Raw genomic sequence first — 21,040 nt, forward strand, 5'->3', positions numbered from 1 at the left:
AAAAAGTTGATGGTATTTTGACAGGGATTGCATTGAATGTGTAGATTGCTCTAGGTAGCAAAGACATTTTAATAATATTTGTTCTTCCAACCCATGAGCATGGAATATTTTTCCATTTCTTTGTGTCTGCCTCAGTTTCTTTCATGAGTGTTCTATAGTTTATGGAGTACAGATCCTTTGCCTCTTGGGTTAGGTTTATTCCTAGGTATCTTAGGGGTTTTGGTGCAATGGTAAATGGGATTGACTCCTTAATTTCTCTTTCTTCTGTCTCACTGTTAGCGTATAGAAATGCAGCTGGGGTGCCTGGATGGCTCAGTTGGTTAAGCGACTGCCTTCAGCTCAGGTCATGATCCCGGAATCCTGGGATCGGGTCCCGCATCGGGCTCCCTGCTCAGCAGGGAGTCTGCTTCTCCCTCTTACCCTCTCTCCTCTCATGCTCTCTCTCACTCTCTCTCAAAGAAAGAAAGAAAGAAAAAAATGCAACTGATTTCCGTGCATTTATTTTATATCCTGCCACTTTACTGAATTCCTGTATGAGTTCTAGCAGTTTTGAGGTGGAGTCTTTTGGGTTTTCCACATAAAGTATTATATCATCTGCAAAGAGTGAGAGTTTGACTTCTTCTTTGCCAGTTTGGATGCCTTTTATTTCTTTCTGTTGTCTGATTGTTGAGGCTAGGACTTCTAGTACTATGTGGATAATTGGCCATCCCTGCCATGTTCCTGACCTTAGGGGAAATCTCTGTTTTTCCCCATTGAGAATGATATTCACTGTGGGCTTTTCATATACGGCTTCTATGATCTTGAGGTATGTTCCTTCTGTCCCTACACTGTGAAGAGTTTTAATCAAGAAAGTATGCTGTATATTGTCAAATGCTTTTTCTGCATCTATTGAGAGGATCATATGGTTCTTGTCCTTTCTTTTATTAATATAGTGTATCACATTGATTTGTGGATGTTGAACCAACCTTGCAGCCCGGGAATAAATCCCACTTGGTCATGGTGAATAATCCTTTTAATGTACTGTTGGATCATATAGGCTAGTATTTTGGTGAGAATTTTGCATCCATGTTCATCAGGGATATTTGTCTGTAATTCTCCTTTTTGATGGGGTCTTTGTCGGTTTTGGGATCAAGGTAATACCAGCCTCATAAAATGAGTTTGGAAGTGTTCCTTCCATTTCTATTTTTTGGAACATCTAGTGAGAGGATTATATGATTATTGTCCTTCCTTTGCAGATGTTGAACCACCTTTACAGCCCAGGAATAAATCCCACTTGGTTGTGGTGAATAATCCTTTTAATGTATCTTTGGAGCCTATCGGCTAGTATCTTGGTGAGGATTTTGGCAACCATGTTCATCAGGGATATTGGTCTGTAATTCTCCTTTTTGGTGGGGTCTTTGTCTGCTTTTGGGATCAAAGTAATGCTGGCCCCATAGAAAGAGTTTGGAAGTTTTCCTTCCATTTCTGTTTTTCGAAACAGCTTCAGAAGGATAGGTATTAGTTCTTCTTTAAATGTTTGGTGGAATTCCCCCGGGAAGCCATCTGGCCCTGGACTCTTGTTTGTTGGGAGATTTTTGATCCCTGCTTCAATTTCCTTGCTGGTTATGGGTCTGTTCAGGTTCTCGATTTCTTCCTGGTTCAGTTTTGGTAGTTTATATGTCTCTAGGAATGCATCCATATTCTTCCAGATTGCCTCATTTATTGGCATATAGTTGCTCATGATATGTTCTTGTAATTGTTTGTATTTCTTTAGTGTTGGTCATGATCTCTCCTCTTTCATTCATGATTTAATTTATTTGGGTCCTTTCTTTTTTCTTTTGATAAATCTGGCCAGGGGTTTATCGATCTTATTAATTCTTTTAAAGAACTAGCTCCTAGTTTTGTTGGTCTGTTCGACTGTTCTTTTGGTTTCTAGTTCATTGATTTCTGCTCTAATCTTTATTAATCCTCTTCTCCTGCTGGGTTTAGGCTTTATTTGCTGTTCTTTCTCCAGCTCCTTTAGGTGTAGGGTTAGGTTGTGTATTTGAGACCTTTCTTGTTTCTTGAGAAAGGCTTGTAGTGCTGCTGTATACTTTCCTCTTAGGACTGTTTTTGCTGCATCCCAAAGGTTTTGAACAGTTGTGTTTTCGTTTTCATTTGTTTCCATGAATTTTTAAAATTCTTTAGTTTCCTGGTTGACTCATTCATTCTTTAGTATGCTCTTTAGCCTCCATGCCTTTGAGTTCTTTCCAACTTTCCTCTTGTGATTGAGTTCCAGTTTCAAAGCATTATGGTCCAAAAATATGCAGGGAATGATCCCAAACTTTTGGTACCATTTGAGACCTGATTTGAGACCCAGGATGTGATCTATTCTGGAGAATGCTCCATGCGCACTGGAGAAGAATGTGTATTCTGTTGCTTTAGGATGGAATATTCTGAGTATATCTGTGAGGTCCATCTGGTCCAGTGTGTCTTTCAGAGCCCTTGTTTCCTTGTTGATCATCTGCTTAGATGATCTGTCCATTGCAGTGAGTTGGATGTTAAAGTCCCCTACTCATATTGTATTATTATCAATGTATTTCTTTAATTTTGTTACTAATTGGCTTATCTTATTGGCTGCTCCCATGTTTGGGACATAAATATTTACAGTTGTTAGATCTTTTTATTGGGTGGACCCTTTAATTATGATACGGTGTCATTCCTCATTTCTTATTACAGTCTTTGGTTTAAAATCTAATTTTTCTGATATAGGGATTGCCACCTCAGCTTTCTTTTGATGTGCATTAGCATGGTAAATGGTTTTCCACCCCCCTCACTTTCAACGTGGAGGTGTCTTTGGGTCTAAAATGAGTCTCCTGCAGACAGTATATGGATGGGTCTTGCTTTTTTATCCAATCTGATACCCTGTGTCTTTTGATTGGGACATTTAGCCCATTTATATTCATATTAACTATTGAAAGATATGAATTTAGTGCCATTGTATTGCCTGTAAGGTGACTGTTACTATATATTGTCTCTGTTCCTTTCTGACCTATGTTGCTTTAGGCTCTGTCTTTGCTTAGAGGACCCCTTTCAATATTTCTTCTAGGGCTGGTTGGTGATCGCAAATTCTTTTAGTATCTTTTTGTTCTGGACGTTTTTTTTTTACCTCTTGTATTTTCAGTGACAGCCTAGCTGGATGTGGTATTCTTGGCTGTATATTTTTCTGGTTTAGTGCCCTGAATATATCATGCTGATCCTTTCTGGCCTGCCAGTTCTCCATGGATGGGTCTACTGCCAATCTAATGTTTCTACCATTGTAGGTTACAGACCTCTTGTCCTGAGCTGCTTTCAGGATTTTCTCTTTGTCTCTGAGATTTTTAAGTTTTACTATTAGATTTTGGGCTTTTGACCTATTTTTTATTGATTTTTGAGGGTGTTCTGTGCCTCCTGGACTTGAATGCCTGTTTCCTTCCCCAGATTAGGAAAGTTCTCCAGTATAATTTGCTCCAATATACCTTCTGCCCCTCTTTCTTTCTTTTTCTGGGATCCCAATTATTCTAATATTGTTTCACTTTATGGTATCACTTATCTCTTGAATTCTCCCATTGTGATCCAGTAGTTGTTTATGTCTCTTTTTCTCAGCTTTTTTATCCTCCATCATTTGGTCTTCTGTATTACTAATTCTCTCTTCTCACTCATTTATCCTAGCAGTTAGAGCCTCCAGTTTTGATTGCACCTCATTAGTAGCCTTTTTGGTTTTGACTTGGTTAGATTTTATTTCTCTAGAAAGGGGTTCTCTAGGATCTTCTATGCTTTTTTCAAGCCCAGCTAGTATCTTTACATTTGTCATTCTGAACTCTAGTTCCAACATCTTCTTAATGTCCATGTTGATTATGTCCCTGGCAGTCGGTACTGCCTCTTGTTTTCTTTTCTTTTTTTTTTTTTTTTTTTTTTTTTTTTGAGGTAAGTTTTTCCCGTTTTTTTATTTAGTCCTGAGAAAAATAGATGAACAAGAGAACAAATTGCTAAAAGGGTAACAACCACTCCAGAAAAAAATACACTGAACAAATCAGAAGAGACCCGAAACCAGGGTGGGGGAAAGAAAGAAAAGAGTATGATCAGGCTGGTGAATAGAACAGAGCCACACACTAGATTTTTGGTATATTTTGGTGTGTTAGAAGAAGCTGACTCCCAAAATTTTAGAGAAAGAAAAACTTACATACAAAAATAAGGATAAATACAATACAGGGATGGAATATGGCTGTAAAAATGAATTGATAAATTGGTTGAAAAAAGAAAGAAGGAAAATTTAAAAAATAGAAAAAGAAAAAAAAATTAACTTTGAAAGACTAAAGAGTCATGGGAAAAAAAGCCATGAATTCTATTTCCTGTATTCCTCTATCACTGGAGTTTTGCATTTCTCATTGATCAGTGAACTTGGTCTTGGCTGGATGTTCTTGCTGATCTTATTGGGGGGGGGGAGGCTGTTGCAGTGATTCTCAAATGTCTTTGCCCCAGGTTGAATTGTACTGCCTTTGCCAGGGTCAGGCTAAGTAATCTGCTCTGGTTGCTCTTCTAGCTTTTGTTCCCTGAAGGCTTTCCGTGCAGCTTTAGAGGACCAAAATGAAATGGCGGCCTCCTAATCTCTGGCCCCGGAGGAGTCTAGAGCTTGGGGCCCCCCACCTCAGTGCATTCTCAGAGAAAAGCAGTCAATCGCTTCTGTCTCCCTGGTGTCTGGCTGCACTCCTGTGCTCACCTGGCCTGTAACTGAGTGTTTCTAACTGTGGCACACAACCCCTTTTGGAGTCTCCAAACCTAGTAGATTCCTGCAGTGCGCTCCTGGGCCACTCCTCCCAGGGGAGGAAGGGGAGTCTCCCCAGATCTGCTGCTTTTTGGGCCCCGGCTGGAAGGGCAGTGGCACAGCTGAGCCACGGATCACGGTTTATGGCCACCCTGAGCTGAGAGCCAACTCCTTGGCTCACTCTTCGTGGCTGGGTTCCCTGCTCTGATACCGGGGAGCTCTGCCACACTCAGGCACCCTCAGTGTTTTTGTGACCCCGATAGTCCTGAGACCCCACTGTCCCAGAGAGGGGTCCACCTCCCCGCCCCCCATTAGCCACTGGAGCGACATCCCTCACAGGAGCAGACTTCTAAAAGTTCCGATTTTGTGCCTGAGGCTGTATCACTTGCCAGTAGCCGGCTGATGGAGACTCCCTCCCCCCACAGTCTATCTTCCCGTATGTTGCCTCAGATTTGCTTCTCCGCACATCCTACCTTCCAGAAAGTAGTCACTTTTCTGTTCATAGAGTTGTTACTGTTCTTTTCTCTGATCTCCTGTTGAGTTTGTAGGTGTTCAGAATGGTTTGATAACTATCTAGCTGAATTCCTAGGACCAGATGAAATTTAGGTGTCCTACTCCTCTGCCATCTTGCTAGCTCTCCTGGAGAGTTTTCTCTTGTGGTTTCTTAGAGGACTTATGAAGCAAACTGGTCTAAAAAAGGTCGAATTTGGAAATTATATTTTGAATTAAGGTCTTCGATACCATACTTTGAATAAGTAATTAAGCATAGTAGTTATCAATAATATATATACTGACTATTATTTAACCAGTGCCATCTAGTGATAGCTCATGATGCAGCAGCTATCATGAACCCCAGGGCATTTTTATGATTTTTGTAAATTCATTTCTGTTAGTGGTAATATTTATGGGTAATGCTTATCCATGTGGCTTATTCTTCCATTCTTATTCTATACCTCTCTCAGAAGTAGTTGAGGAGTGTTACAATGATTTCTGACACCAACTACCCAGGGTTGAACCAAACTTCACAGATTAAGGACATAGTCCTCCATGAGGCTTCTCTTACTTTGGACATCAGCAGCTAGTTTTGTTGGAGTCCACAAGCCATCTTCATTCTGGCTACAAAATGTGGGGGTTTCCACTACCCTGTCAAGTTTGATAAATCACTAGAATGACTTACAGAACTCAGGAAAGTGCTGTACTTCATGATTACAGTTCTGTTGTAGTACTAGCTAAAAATGAGAACTAGCCAAAGTGGGGAGATGATAGGGCGTGGTCTGGGAGTGGTCCACATGTGAAACTTCTGTCAGCCTCAGGGATAGGTCACCCTCCTCTCCTGGAACATCTGTACTATTGCCACCCAGCATGCTTACGTGAGTTTCAGTGTGCAGAGCTTTTATTGAGATTTTACTGGCCATGTCGTTCCATCTCCAGACTCCCTACTTTCCCCTGAGGTCTGGCTGATATCAAATGGCTCAAGCTTGGATCTAACCTTTTAGTCACATCTTCCTGGTGTGGTCTTTCTGGTGTGGCCAGCTCCCGTCTGTGTTATCTCTTCAGCATAAACTATATAGGAACTCACCATGACTTAGTATATTAGTGTAAACTATTGGGTTTGGGTCCAGGGACCTACCATGAATAACAAAGAGCCTCCCATCCCTTGGAATATTCCAAGGATTTAGAAGTTACTTCCCAGAAACCAAGCCAAAGGCTAGTAAAGTTAGCATGTACATGGTTTAGTCTATATAAGCTGATGAAATTATGTCCTTGGTAAGGAATTTGTTAGAATAACTTAGGTTTAATAAAATATGGGAGTCAGCTGAAAATGGTCCATAGAAGCAAACGATATTTTCTTTCTACACCATTTCTAGGCATATTAGTGATTTTTTTAATTAAAAGAAATTATTCGACTTTTATTAACTTCTCATTGTATTTAATAACTATTGTTGAGAAATTCTTTCATTAATTTTTTTAAGTGTAGGTCTATGTACCTCAGTTAAATATCTTCTTCCTCTTTTATTTTTCTCTTTCTTAGAGAAGTTGAGTATTTTCCCTTAGGTTGAACATTATTACTTTGATTTTAATGCTTTATATCCTGGAAGATGTTTTTAATGGACATGATACAGCCAGTACTTTCAATATTTTTTTCCATATGTACATATTTTTAGCCCAACATCCATAGATTGTCTGCACTGCTTTTGAAATGTAGTATCTGGCTCAAATGAAGATAGAAGCATTGCTTTGTTTTGAATTTTATAAAAAAAAATTTCTAATAAAATTTGCATATGCAAAATTATTGTAAAGTGTGCAGGGACCCCCCTGGGGGGCTCAGTTGGTTGGGCATCTGACTCTTGATTTCAGCTCAGGTCATGATCTCAGAGCCTTGAGATTGAGCCCTGTGTTGGGCTCTGTGTCCAGCAGGAAGTCTGCTTCTCTGTCTCTGCCCCTCCCCCTGTTTGTGGTCTCTTCCTTTCTCTAAAATAAATAAATACATCTTTAAAAAAAAATACAGAACAGTATAACATGAAAATTTGTGACCCTCCCAACCTGTCCTCCAGACTCTCTTCTTAAGCAGTATCTTGTATATAATTTCATGGTTAGACTGTGCATATGTGTACATACCCCTTTCTTCTTCTATATCTGGTAGCATAGATCCTGTTCTGTATTTGAAAATACTAGTTTTATGATTTATAGTATAGGGACCCGACCATAACCTTTTGAGAATAAAAAGCAGTGGAATGCATCTATTTGACCTGGAGCAGTTCCTGTCTGCTGCTAAGGTTTTCATTACAGATGCAAGAAAAAAGTGTCCTTGCCCTTTCTGTCTAATTGTGGCAGCTATGATTGAATGGGGGAATACAAGGGGGAAATATGGAGAGAGAATTTTTGCAATTCAGAAATAACTTGTAAACACTGAAAAGCCTCTTATACTCCAAAAAAGAAACTGAAATTTTAGTTAAAAAAGGTAACCTAGACCTAGGCATAAAACTGTATTAATCAGCCTTTATCTCTGGGTGTAAAGAAAGTTCATTGTATACCAAACTAGTACTTGCTGTGGGTTATGGAAGGTGTCAAATAGCACTTACTATGTCATGTTGAAATTATATGCTTGCTTGTTTACTGTCTAGATGCTGTTCCTTTGGGCAAAGACTTATATACCTGTTTATCTCCCCAAGACCAGCAAAGTACTTAGCATATGGGTGGTGCTCAGTTCAGTATGTATTTTGTAAGAGAGCTTGGCTTTTCAATGTGGCAATGTTGAAATTTATTTTAAAAAACTAAATTCATAGTAAGAAGAAATTCACTAAGAGATTTAATATTTTCAGTAAGTTATTTAATAAAATTTCATGAATTAAATTTTAAAAACAATTTTCTATCAAATATGGTCTTATTAATAAGAAGAAAAAGATGTTAGGTTAATCTTAGATAAATCTTCAAATCTATCAATTAATGTCACTGTATTTGTCAGTGTTCCTCAGAGAACTACTAGGATGTGTGTAAGTAAATACATATAATACATAAATACATATAAATGTGGAGAGAGAAATAATTAAGGAGTTGGCTTGTGATAGTGAGGCTGAAAATGCTTGTATCTGTGAGGTAAGCTGTGAAGCTGGTGACCCCGGGAAGAGCTGATGTTGCAGTTCTGAGTCTGAAGATTGTTAGAATTCCTTCTTGCTTGGGAAAGGTCAGTCTTTGTTAAGGCCTTCCACTGATTGGATGAGGCCCACTCACATTATGGAGGGCAGGTTGCTTTACTCAAAGTCTACCGATTTAAATGTTAATCTCACCCAAAAACTACTCTCACAGAAATATCCATCATAACGTTTGACCAAATATCTGGGCACCTTGGCAGCCAAGCAGACACCTAAAATTAACCATCATAGTCACCACTGAAATCTTTTTTTTTTTTTAATGACTTTCTTTACAAGTGGCATAGAAATAATGTTAAAAATTAAATGCAAGTAGGATTTCACATAACTGTTAGCACTAATAAATCTTCAGTGTTTGCTGACTTGTCTAATATTGCAAATGTGTTGTTATGTGAACAAGTTAGACCTCTTAGACAAAATTGATAAATTCCTAGAAAGACCCTAATTACTGAAATTGATTGAAGAAGAAATAGAAAATCTAAATAGACCTATAACATATAAAGAAATTGAATTCTTTATTAAAAATCTTTCACAAAGAAAAGCCCAGGCCTGGGTGGCTTCATTGATGAAATCTACCAAACATTTAAAAAAAAAAAAATACCATTCCTTTATAAACTTGAAACAAAAGAGAAAGGCACACTTCCCAACACATATTTTGAGGCTAGGGTTATCCTAATATCAAGGCCAGATAAAGTTTTCACAAGAAAAGTACAAAGTAGTATGTCTTATGAATTATAGATGCAGAAATCCTAAACAAAATATTAACAGATTAAAACTGACAACATATAAAAATAATTATACACTCTGGTCAAGCGAGCTTCATTTTAGTAATGCAAGTTTTAATCTAATATTTGAAAATTAATATATACTGGATTAATAGAATTAAGGACAGAAAGCACATGATTATCTCAGTAGTTGCAAAAAAGCATTTGACCAAATCCAACACCAATTTATGATAAAAACCTCAACAAGCTTGGAATAGATCTTTCAATTCTAAAGAAAGGCATCTGTGGAAAAACCTACAGCCAACATCACACTTAATAGTTTATAACTGCAAAGCTTTCCTTCTAAGAGCAGGAAAAAGGCAAGGATGTGTACTGTTAACACTTCATTCAATTTTGTGCTGAGGGTTCTGGCCCATGCAATGAAAGAATACAAGAAATGAAAGGCATCAAAGTTAGAAATAATACTGTCCCTGTTTGCAGATGGCATGGTTCTGTTTGGAGAAAATCCTAAGGAATCCACAAAGAAACTATTAGAAATAATGAGCTTATTAGCAAGTTCACAGAATATGTGATCAATAAAAAAAAGTTATGTTTCTATGTATTAACAATGAACAATCTGAAAATACTAAGTAAACCATTTAATTCACAATAGCAACAAATAGAATAAAATACACTTGATCCTTGAACAACATGGGCTTGAACTGGTTGTCTATTATACATGGACTTCTTTCAATAAATGTATTGGAAATATTTTTGGAGATTTGTGACAATTTGAAAAATTTCATAGATAGCTGTGTAGCATAGAAATATTGAAAAAAATTTAAGAAAGTTAGGTGTATCAGGGTGCCTGGGTGGCTCAGTCATTTGAGCATTTAACTCTTGATTTTGGCTCAGGTCATGATATCAGGGCCCTGAGATCGAGCCCTGTGTAGGGCTCCCCGCTCAGTGGGAAATCTGATTGAGGATTCTCTCTCTCCCTCCCTCTGCTCCTCCCCCCGATTGTGCATGCCTTTGCTCATTCTAAAATAAATCTTTAAAAAAAAAAAAAGAGTACCGTGAATGTATAAAATATATGTGGATACTAGTCTGTCTTATCATTTACTACCATAAAATGTATACAAATCCATTAAGTGATCAATACTTACACCCCAAACACAGACTATACTGTGCATGTTGCCATTTGCATTCAAGAGAAATGTAGATAAATGTAGAGATGCACTATTAAATTTTAACTGCATAAAATTAACTGTTTATACTGTACTACTGTACTAATTTCATAGCCACCTCCTGTTGCTATTGTAATGAGCTCAGTTGTTGCAAGTATCCACTTAAAAAACCACGTGGTGCTGGCATGCATGACTGGCTCAGTCGGAAGAGCACGTGACTCTTGATCTCAGGGTTGTGAATCTGAGCTCCACGTTGGATGTAGAGATTAAATAAATAAATAAGTCCATGTGATGCTAATCATCTCTGGGGGGTAGTTCATTTCCAGTAAATGGTGTAGTGGAGTAAAAAGTGGTATCTCTGGATTCTTGTGTGTTTTTCATTGTCTTTAGTGCAATATTGTAAACTTTGGGTTACACCCTGGGATCCATACAAAGTGCCACTAATGATGCTGGGAGTGCTCCCAAGAAGTAGAGAAAGTCATATTAAATTAAAAATTGAATTGCTTGATATGTAGATTAAGGTCGATAGCTATGAGTTGGCCCACCATTTCAAGATAAGAGAATCCTGCGTATGGACCACTGTGAAAAAGAAAAAAAAAAAAGAAATTCATGAAGCCATTGCTGTGCTTTGCCAGCAGGTGTGAAACCTTGCACTTTTTGTGAATACCTTTTTATGTTGTATTGAAAATGGAACTTTTATGTGGGTGCAGGATTGCTTTAAGAAAGTCATACCTATAGACTGTACTATGATTTGAGGAAAAGCAAAGTTATTATGAGACAACTTAAAGCAAAAGGAAGATGAAGAATCTAAAGGTGGAGAATTAAATGCCAGCAAGAGATGGTTTGATAATTTTGGAAAGAGGTTTGTCTTAATGTCAAGATCAGGGGAAGCAGCTCCTGATGAAGAGGCAGTAGACGAATTCCCAGATGCCATTAAGAAAATCAGTGCGGAGAAAGAATATCTGCCTGAACAGGTTTTAATGCAGATGAAGGTGCCCTATTTCAGGAAAAAAATGCCACAAAGGACATGTGGTAAGGAAAAGATGTGAGCACCAGGATTTAAGGCAGGAGGGGCTAAGCTAACTCTGTTTTGTGCAAATGCAGTTGGGTTTATGGTCAGGACTGCCCATATCTATAAAACTGCTAATGTCTGAGTCTTGAGGGGAAAAAAAAATACCAGCTTACCAGTCTTCTGGTTGTGCAAAAAGAAGGGCTGAACAATGAGAACTTTTTTCCTGCATTGATTCCATCGATGCTTTTTCCCTGATATCGATATCTGTTGATATTGGACAATGCCCCTGACTACCCAGAACCCCATGAATTCAACACTGAAGATGTTGAGGTAGTCTACTTGCCCCCAAACACAACATCTTTTATTCAGCCTCTAAATCGGGGTTATAGGGACGTGTATGGCTCATTACATATGGTACTCCATGGAAAGGATTGTCAACACTATGGAAAATAATCCTGATAGGGAGAACACCATGAAAGTCCAGAAGGATTGAAGGACGTCATCATTTTTATAGGAAAGGCCATGAAAGCCATTAGGCCTGCTGTAATAAACTCCTGCTGGAGAAAAGTATGTCCAGATGTTGTGCATGACCTCCTAGGATTTATAGTAGAGCCAGTCAAGGAACTCCTGAAAGAGATTGTGGATATGGCAAAAAAAGGTGGTGGATAAACGGTTTCAAGGTAAAAATTGTGGATAAATTCAAGAGCTAATAGATACCATGCCAGAGGAATTAACAGAAGATGACCTGATGGAGGTGAGTACTTTGGAACCAGTGCCGGGTGATGAGGAAGAAGACCTCAAAGAGCAGTGCCAGAAAACAAATTGACATCTGACAATCTAGCAGAAGTGTTTCAGTTATTCAAGACTGCTTTTGACTTCTTTCATAACGTGGGCTCTTCTGTGTTAATGGGCACTGAAATTAAAGGACATGGTGGAAGAAGGATTGGTAGGGCATAGAAACATTTTTAGAGAAACAAAAAAACAACAGTGAAATTACAATGTATGTCCGTAAAGTTATACTGAGCGTGCCAGCGTCTCCTGACTCCCTCCCACTTCCTGTACTTCTTTTCCTTCTGCCACCCCTGAGACAGCAAGACCAACCCCTCTTCCTCCTCCTCCTTATCCTACTCGTTGTGAAGATGACAAGGATGAAGAATACTAAATAATTATCATGCTGTACAGTAGTTGAAGTTATCTATTGTGTATGCATGTGTCTTAGTGTGAAAGTTTAATAACTGTGTGGCAAGAACTGTATATTTTTGTGTCATTACTATTGCCTAAATATTTATTGCATAGAACATTGTATGCAAGACTTCTATGGAAATGGATAACCTATCCTTGTGTAGGCATAAGGTGAGTGATGTTTAATATAAAATTAATTAGGTTTCCTATGTTTTATAACTTTGCTTTCAAAGAATTACATTATCATACAGTATGCCTCTCTTGTAATTGGAGAAACTATCATCCTATCATCACAGGTAAATGGTTTTTAAAACAATGTGACAGTGTTTCCAATACTGTATTATGAATGTAACTGTAATACTGTATGCCATAAAAAATTTGTGACCATTCCTTAGTGTATAGGTTAGGCTACCATGAAACATTTGTATCGATTATACTAGGCTACCATAAAGCAATCATGTTGCTGCTTCTTCGTTATCAATACATGAGTCATTATATCTGTAAATATAAATTTCTTTTGCACATTGTCTTTTCATTTCATTTTATTTTTTTTAAGTAAGTTGTGCCCAACGTGGGGCTTGAACTCAACAACACCGAGATCAAGAGTCGGGGGTCTTCAGTCTACTGACTGAACCAGCCAGGCACCCATTATCTTTTCATTTTTGATGTCTAGTGCTAGTAATACATATAATTTTGACAGTGTTTTTGTATCATATAAGACAATATTGATGTAGGTACTGACATGATTCATCTTGTAAATAGATGATGTACACTTAACACTGTTGATAAATACAGTGAAGTACTATCAGTGTATTTTCCTTATGATATGTTTTTGAGGGGGGAAAATCAATTAATTCACAAATGAGAATATCACAAAAGATGATTTAAGGAGGCACACAAACATCTCCCCAGCCCCAAACTCAAACCATCTCAATGAACTTTACACAGTAAAAACACCCTTTTTCATTCCAAATCTGAAGAAAGCAATATTTAATGATGGAGAAGTTTAACTGGTGGTTTTACATTTTATATATTCACTATTATATTTTAATGCTAAATTGGTCATGAGAGATGATTTTCCGTATCTTCCATTTGAACTTTTTTTTCTTTTTAAGATTTTATTTATATATTTGGAGAGAGAGAGAGAGAGACAGCCGGCAAGGGAGGAAACACAAGCAGGGGAGTGGGAGAGGGAGAAGCAGGTTCCCAGCGGAGCAGGGAGCCCGATGTGGGGCTCGATCCCAGAACGCTGGGATCATGCCCTGAGCTGAAGGCAGACGCTTAACTACTGAGCCACCCAGGTGCCCCTCCATTTGAACTTCTTGATTAGGCTAATCCATTTGCACATCTGCACTGTTTCAGCCACCTTGCTGAAACCTTCACAAAGCTTAAGGTCACCCTGGTTCTGGGCACACTCAGAAACTGTTTCGTCTCATAGTGGCCTGGGCCAAACTGCTGCTGCTGCTGCTGGTATGCTGGCTGGGTTCCTTGAGACTCCTGGTAAGTAATGTTAGACCTTGAAAGCTCAGCATTATTTCCTCTACCAAAGCCCCTGGTGATGGCGTGACCCATCCTGTGCCCGACAACAGAGCCACAGCCACGCCAGCCGCAGTGGTTGCCATTTGGGCTATGAGACTTGGCTGCTGGGGTGCAGCAGCAGGTGAGCCAACAGCAGATGGTGGAGCCACTGCTGGGGGCTGAGCTGCTGCCGCTGGTGTAGGTGCAGTGCTCATCTGAGGTGCCCGGCTGGCCGGAGGGGCCATGCAGGAGGTGCAGCTCCTGCTTCCATGTGGCATGGTTACTTGCAGAGCAGCTTTGTGTCTAGAAATCCAAGATTCAGTGGAGACCCCAGAAGCTTCTTCCTTATGATTTAAGTAATATTTTCTTTAGCTTACTTTATTGTTAGAATAACAGGACCCTGGGATCATGACCTGAGCTGAAGGCACATGCTTAACCATCTGAGCTACCCAGGTGTCCTGGTAGTGGTTGGTTGGTTGTTTGTTTCTTAACTCTTTTGACAAAAGTTCATGAAGGTCACAGAACAATCATAGTTTTCCCATTGATGTTTAAGATTGCTGCACCATTTTAGTTTGCGTGGTTATCAGTGCAGTACCAGCAGGCTTCTTGATAGCTGATTTATAAGGAAATAAGAACTTGGATAGCCATAACAGTCTTGAAGAAAAAGTTGGAAACAAAGTTGGAAACCTTAAAGTGTTTATATATATAAAGTCTTGGTATGAAATTATAGTAATTAAGACTACTTAGTTTTGGCAGCAGGTTAGACGAATAGACCACAGGGACAGACTAGAGAGGATTGAAACAAACCCACTATATACAGATATCTGATTTATGACATGGGTGCCTCTGCAGTTCAGTGGGGAAAAGAATGGTCTTTCCAGTAAATGGTGCTGGTTAAGTTAGGCATCCATACTAAAGAAGATAAAAAAAAAAAAGAAACTTTAACCTGTACCACATACTACATACAATATTAATTCAAGAGAGATCACTGACCTAAAGGTAAAATTTAACACTATAGAGTTCTTAGAGAAAACATAGGAGAATGTCTTTGAGACGTTGGGGGTAGATGAGGATGTTTTAGATAAGGTACGAAAAGAACTAATCATAGAAGAGAATCAAAAAAGGAGAAGTCTGATAAAATGGACTTCATTAAAATTCAGAACTTTTCATCACGGGGTGCCTGAGTGGCTCAGTTGGTAAAGCGTCTGCCTTCAGCTCAGTTCATGAGTCTGTTTCCCCCTCTCCCTCTGCTCCTCCCCCCTTCCCCCTACTTGCGTGCATGCTTTCTGTCTCTCAAAATCTTAAAAAAAAAATTATCTTTATTGGTTTCTCTTTATTGTTTTTCCTGCCTGCTTCTCCCTCTCCCGCTCCCCCGCCTGTGTCCTCGGTCAAAAAAAAAAAAAAAAAAAAAAAAAAAAAGAACTATTCATCTCAATACATAACAATGGGGAAAGGCAGCCATGGGCACATGTGTAGGTATATGTATAAAATCTACATATGTTTGTATGTATGTATATGTCTGTGTATATAAATTATCAGTAAGAAGACGACCATCCAATTCTGAAAATGGACAAAAGACTTGGATAGCTGTTTTCAAAAGTGGGAAATCCAAATGCATTGCAAAGGTGATCAGCATCATTAGTTGCTAGGAAATACGGATTGAAACTATAGTGAGGTACCATTGCACGCAAGTATAATATCTAATATTTACAATACCAAGAGTGGGCAAGGATATGAATTAACTGGAACTCATTCGTTGCTTGTAGGAATGGATAATGGTGCAACCTTGAAAAACTGGCAATATCTACTAAACTCTGTGACCTTATCCAGTGACCCAACAGTTCCACTCCTAGGAATATAGCCAAGAGAAACACATGTGTTCACGAAAGACATGTACAAGAATGTCCATGGAATTTTGTTCATAACAGTGCTCCCCCCCCCAAACAGCAGGAAGCAGCTCAAATGTCTGCTAACTGTAGGATGGATTAAAGAAGTTGTGGTGTATTCATACAATGAAAGAAGACACAAACTGAAAAGAAGGAACCGCTGCAGCCTATAGCTATGTGGCTGAATCTCACAGAAGGAATATTTAGTGAAAAGTAAAATGCAAAAGTCACGAACTTCATGATTCTTTTTATTGAGGTTCAAGAACAGCTCCAATGCATCCACATTAATAGAAGTCTGAATACTTGTAAGCTCTGGGAGGGGATATTAATAGGGAAGGAGCATAAGTGTGCCTTGTGTGGTGGAAAGAAATCTGAGTTGTTACAATAGTGCATACTTTTGTACAAAGTCATTGAGCAATATGCCTAAGATTGTGCTTTTTGGTATGTATATTTTTCCTCAATTTTTAAAAATTGGGCTTGTGGGAGAAAGTTTGCTTTGCTTTCCACAGTAGGAAGTGGTCAAAATCAGTATTTTGGGATTTGCCAGAAAACTTTGATTTACTGATACCTTATATATTTGACAAGAGAAACCAATAAAGATTTTTTTTTAAAGATTTTATTTATTTGAGAGAGAGCACATGGGGAGGAAGAAGGGGCAGAGGGAGAGGGAGAAGCAGACTCCTGGCTGAGCAGGGAGCCCAATGAGGGACTCAGTCCTAGGACCCTGGGATCATGACCTGAGCTGAAGGCAGATGCTTAACTGACTGAGCCCCCAGGTGCCCCACCAATAAGGATAATTTAAACCAAGAAGGATCCTGATGTTTGAAAGGTCAGTAAAAATATTGAAGTCCATTATTCTTTCTACTATTGCTGCTGCTGTTGCTACGACTCACAACTAACCTATATTGAGTGCTTACTATGTGCCAGGTGCTGTGCCATATATTCTTCCCTCATTTAATCTGGAGTTGGAGTAAAGACCATATACTTTTTTGGGACTTCAGTACTATCATGCCTCTTGTCCTCCGTATAATCCAACATCTTTGAAATTTGCAACATCAATCTCTTGGACTTACTTGCTTTTTACTGCAGTTATTCACAGATTCAGAACCATTCCTCTAATTCCTTAAACATTTAGTACCTCTTCAGTTTCTTGACTTCTTCATGTTGTGATATTGTTTACCACTCTTCCTCAGCCACCCACTTCAGTAGTCCTATCTTAGACCTGTTACCAGTGACTGAATTACAGTTGCACATATTTTCTTTGATGACCACTTCTAATTTTTTCAGCTGATTTTCTCATGTATCCTGCCTGTGATAAGTATTCCAAATAATTGACATTACCAGGACCTACCATCCATTGATTCTGCTCTCTTAAAGGACCTACCTCTCATTATTTCCTTCCTTATGCAGCCTAAATTCCATGGTCCATTTTATTGACTCCCTTGCACACCCTCTTCTTTCTTGCCTCTCTTTCCCTTTGTCTTATCTATTTGGGAAAATCTTATCTCTTGTTAAATCTAAATCTGAGCCTGTTGTGTGCTGGTATGTATGTAGCTGAGTATGGGTGGAGAAAACCCACAACCTTGTCATTGTTCTTATTTTACTGTACTATTAACCTAAGGTGTGTCCTCACTGCTGTTGGTGGTGCTATTACATTTCCCTAATCCATTGCTATTGTATTCTACAAGGCAGCTGTTTAATCTTTTCTTCTTTCCTCAAACTCCCATCCCCCTGCCCATGGTTTTACTTTGTATTTCACTGCAAAATAGAAGCAATTAGAATTTACCCTTATCTCCCACCCTTGTATCTGCCAGCCAACCCTCATCTGTACTATATGTTTTGCCTTGTCTTCTGTTACCATAGATTGTCATTGTGAGTTAGACCAAACCCCCTACTTATATAGCATTCTGTCCCTTTTCACGGAAAATATTATCTCTTCATCAATTTTTCCTCCTCATCTGAATCATAAATTGTTTTTCCTATTAGAACATTTATGTCAGAATATAAGCATTGCTATAATATCCCCTATTTTATAAAATCCTTTATGTTCCTCCAGCTACTGTCAATTTCTAGGTTCTTCTTTGTAGCAAAAGTTAGAGTTGTCTATATTTATTATCTCCAGTTCCTCTCATCTCAGTTTCTTAAACCTTTTCGAGTCAGGCTTACATTTATGCTGCTCACCCACAAAGATCAAGGTCTGTAGTAACCTCTTACGCAACTATGTTTAGTGAGCAGTTTTCAAATCTTGTATTTTTTAACTTACCTGCTCCACTTAACATCTTACTGCTTCCTTGAAGTATTTTCTTCACTTGGCTTCTAGAGCTACTCTTCTGGTTTTCTTCCTGTCTTACTAGTTCCTCCTTGTGCAGAACACTTTTTTTTTTTTAAATGATTTTTGTATTATGTTAGTCACCATACAGTACATCCCTGGATTCCGATGTAAAGTTCGATGCTCCATTAGTTGCATATAACACCCAGTGCACCATGCAATACGTGCCCTCCTTACCACCCATCACCAGTCTATCCCATTCCCCCACCCCCCTCCCCTCTGAAGTCCTCAGTTTGTTTCTCATAGTCCATAGTCTCTCATGTTTCATTCCCCCTTCTGATTACCCCCCCTTTCTTTATCCCTTTCTTCCCCTACCGATCATCCTAGTTCTTATGTTCCAAAGATGAGAGAAAATCATATGATAATTGTCTTTCTCTGCTTGACTTATTTCACTTAGCATTATCTGCTCCAGTGCCGTCCATGTTGCAGCAAGCCTGGGACTGACTGTCTTTAGACCTGCCTACAAGGTTGGCCCTTGGCTAATGTCTTGAACTTAGCTAGTGAACAGTTCCCTGTACTGATGTAAAACTTCCTCTAAATAAGGTCATTGTGCCTAAATAAAATTGTTTGTTTAAAACATACGATCAAGGAGAACACCTGCTTTCCTTTTGGGGAATCTGAAATCTTGGTATTGGCAAAATCTTGGTGCTAGGCATAGGGTGCCTATGTGCCCAGCTCTGAGTAAAAACCTGGGGCACTGAGTCTCTAATGAGCTTTCTTAGTAGACAACACTTCACATTATGTTGTGTCCAATGTGATTCCATTGGGGAAGAATTCTTGGAAGTTTGTACCTAATTTCTTCTGGACTTTGTCATGTGAGCCTTTCCATTTGCTAATTTTGCTTTGTATTCTTTCATAGTAATAAACTGTAATTGTGAATATAATGCATTCTGTAAGTCTTTCCAGTGAATCACTCAGCCTGGAGGTGGCTTGGAGTACTTCCAGCAGATTCCTTTTTTTTTTTTTTTTTCCTGGTTCCTTTTCAACTCCCTTACCTCTGAACTTTGGGTACTTGAAGAATCCATCTTCTGTGACCATAATCCCTCTGTGTTTTTATCCATTTCTAGGCAATGTCCTTCAATCTTATATCAAAATATTGTTGATCCGTATTTCAGGCTCTGAAATTTTCTAGATTTATTTTTCATGCTCTGAAGTAATTATTTTGGAAATCAAGCAAAATGATTACAGATTACCAAAGTAAGATAAAGAGATTTTACTCTTGTGAGTAGAAATTTTGCATGATTTTAAAAAATTCATTTTAAATGCAATTATGCTTATGGAAATTTGGAAAAGAATTATAAAGAAAACAATTACATTGTTAAATTTAAAAATTACCACGAAGCAACAGTAGAATTCTACATTGCAGAGAAGCTCTGAGGTTTAGACTAAGCTAAAAAATTACAGGGGCGCCTGGGTGGCTCAGTCGTTAAGTGCATGCCTTCGGCTCAGGGCGTGATCCTGGAGTCCTGGGATCGAGCCCCACATTGGGCTCCTCTGCTGGGAGCCTGCTTCTTCCTCTCCCACTACCCCTGCCTGTGTTCCCTCTCTTGCTGGCTGTCTCTCTCTGTCAAATAAATAAATAAAACCTTAAAAAATTAAAAAAAATTAGAGTTAATATTAAGATTTTGGGAAATAGACAACAGGAAATTGATGATTCTTTTTACTAATTTTTAGTTATATATATGTATGTGTATATGTATATATATATATTTTAAAGATTTTATTTATTTGGCAGAGAGAGACAGCCAGTGAGAGAGGGAACACAGGCAGGGGGAGTGGAAGAGTAAGAAGCAGGCTCCCAGTGGAGGAGCCCGATGTGGGGCTCGATCCCAGGACTCTGGGATCACACCCTGAGCTGAAGGCAGACGCTTAACGACTGAGCCACCCAGGTGCCTCTAATTTTTAGTTATATTTTTAATTCTTTTTAGCATTTGTAATCTTAGGTTTCTCTTACTGTGAACTAAATGTCAGACATTCTACTGCTTTTGTTCAGTTAGTACAAGTCAAATAAATCCTGTGTAATATCTTTATAGCTGAAGTTTGAGTACAATGTTCTCAATTAAAGTAATGTCTCTTGATATGTCACCTGCTTATAGAAAGCCCTATTATTTCCTATAATTTGTCTTTTGAGTATTTTTATGTAGTAACTTCTCATGGTAAAAAAAAAGAGAAAGCTAAGTGATCCGTGGTAATTTGTTCTATAAAGTATTATGAGTGCTATGTTAGAAGGTAAATTAATTTTTAAAAGATTGCATACTTTAGTTTTGAATAGTTTATTTAGCCCATAACCACTATAGAAACTAATACTTGTAGTTGATATAGTTCTGAAGCATAGTGTTAACTGTCTTAGGGTCACTGATGTACTTGGTAAAGTGACATCACTTCAGATGACCCTCAGATGACACTAATGCTTTATTTGCCTCTAGAACCATCATAAGACAACTGCTCTGAATAAGTAAGTCTGACCATGTTTCTTAATTAAGTCAATTGAGATGCCATAGTTCATGCATAGTTTAGAAGAAACAGAATACTTAAACTGTTCTGTATACTTTTTTTATTTTTAAGATTTTATTTATTTATTTAACAGAGAGAGACAGCCATGGAGAGAGGGAACACAAGCAGGGGGAGTGGGAGGGGAAGAACCTGGCTCCCAGCGGAGGAGCCTGACGCAGGGCTCAATCCCAGAACGCCAGGATCACACCCTGAGCCAAAGGCAGACGCTTAACAACTGAGCCACCCAGGTGCCGTTGTTCCGTATACTTCTTAATTTTATTTCTCTGACCTACCTCTAATGCCATAAAACATTGGTA

At 38.6% G+C, this 21,040-nt stretch overlaps 1 protein-coding gene, 1 non-coding gene and 1 pseudogene across 9 annotated transcripts in view; 2 read left to right on the plus strand and 1 right to left on the minus strand.

Moving 5' to 3' along the window:
* CSPP1 (centrosome and spindle pole associated protein 1) overlaps positions 1-21,040 on the plus strand; it is a 159,437-nt gene that overhangs the window by 22,520 nt on the left and 115,877 nt on the right. The gene's annotated exons all lie outside the window — the stretch shown is intronic.
* Positions 7,498-7,623, plus strand: LOC117803896. The gene has a single exon (XR_004628017.1). It is a non-coding gene; the product is annotated as a small nucleolar RNA SNORA31 (small nucleolar RNA).
* Positions 13,824-14,293, minus strand: LOC105236328 (annotated as a pseudogene).

The sequence above is a fragment of the Ailuropoda melanoleuca genome, chromosome 9 (assembly GCF_002007445.2).
Source record: "Ailuropoda melanoleuca isolate Jingjing chromosome 9, ASM200744v2, whole genome shotgun sequence".
In the NCBI taxonomy this organism is placed as follows: Eukaryota; Metazoa; Chordata; class Mammalia; order Carnivora; family Ursidae; genus Ailuropoda; species Ailuropoda melanoleuca.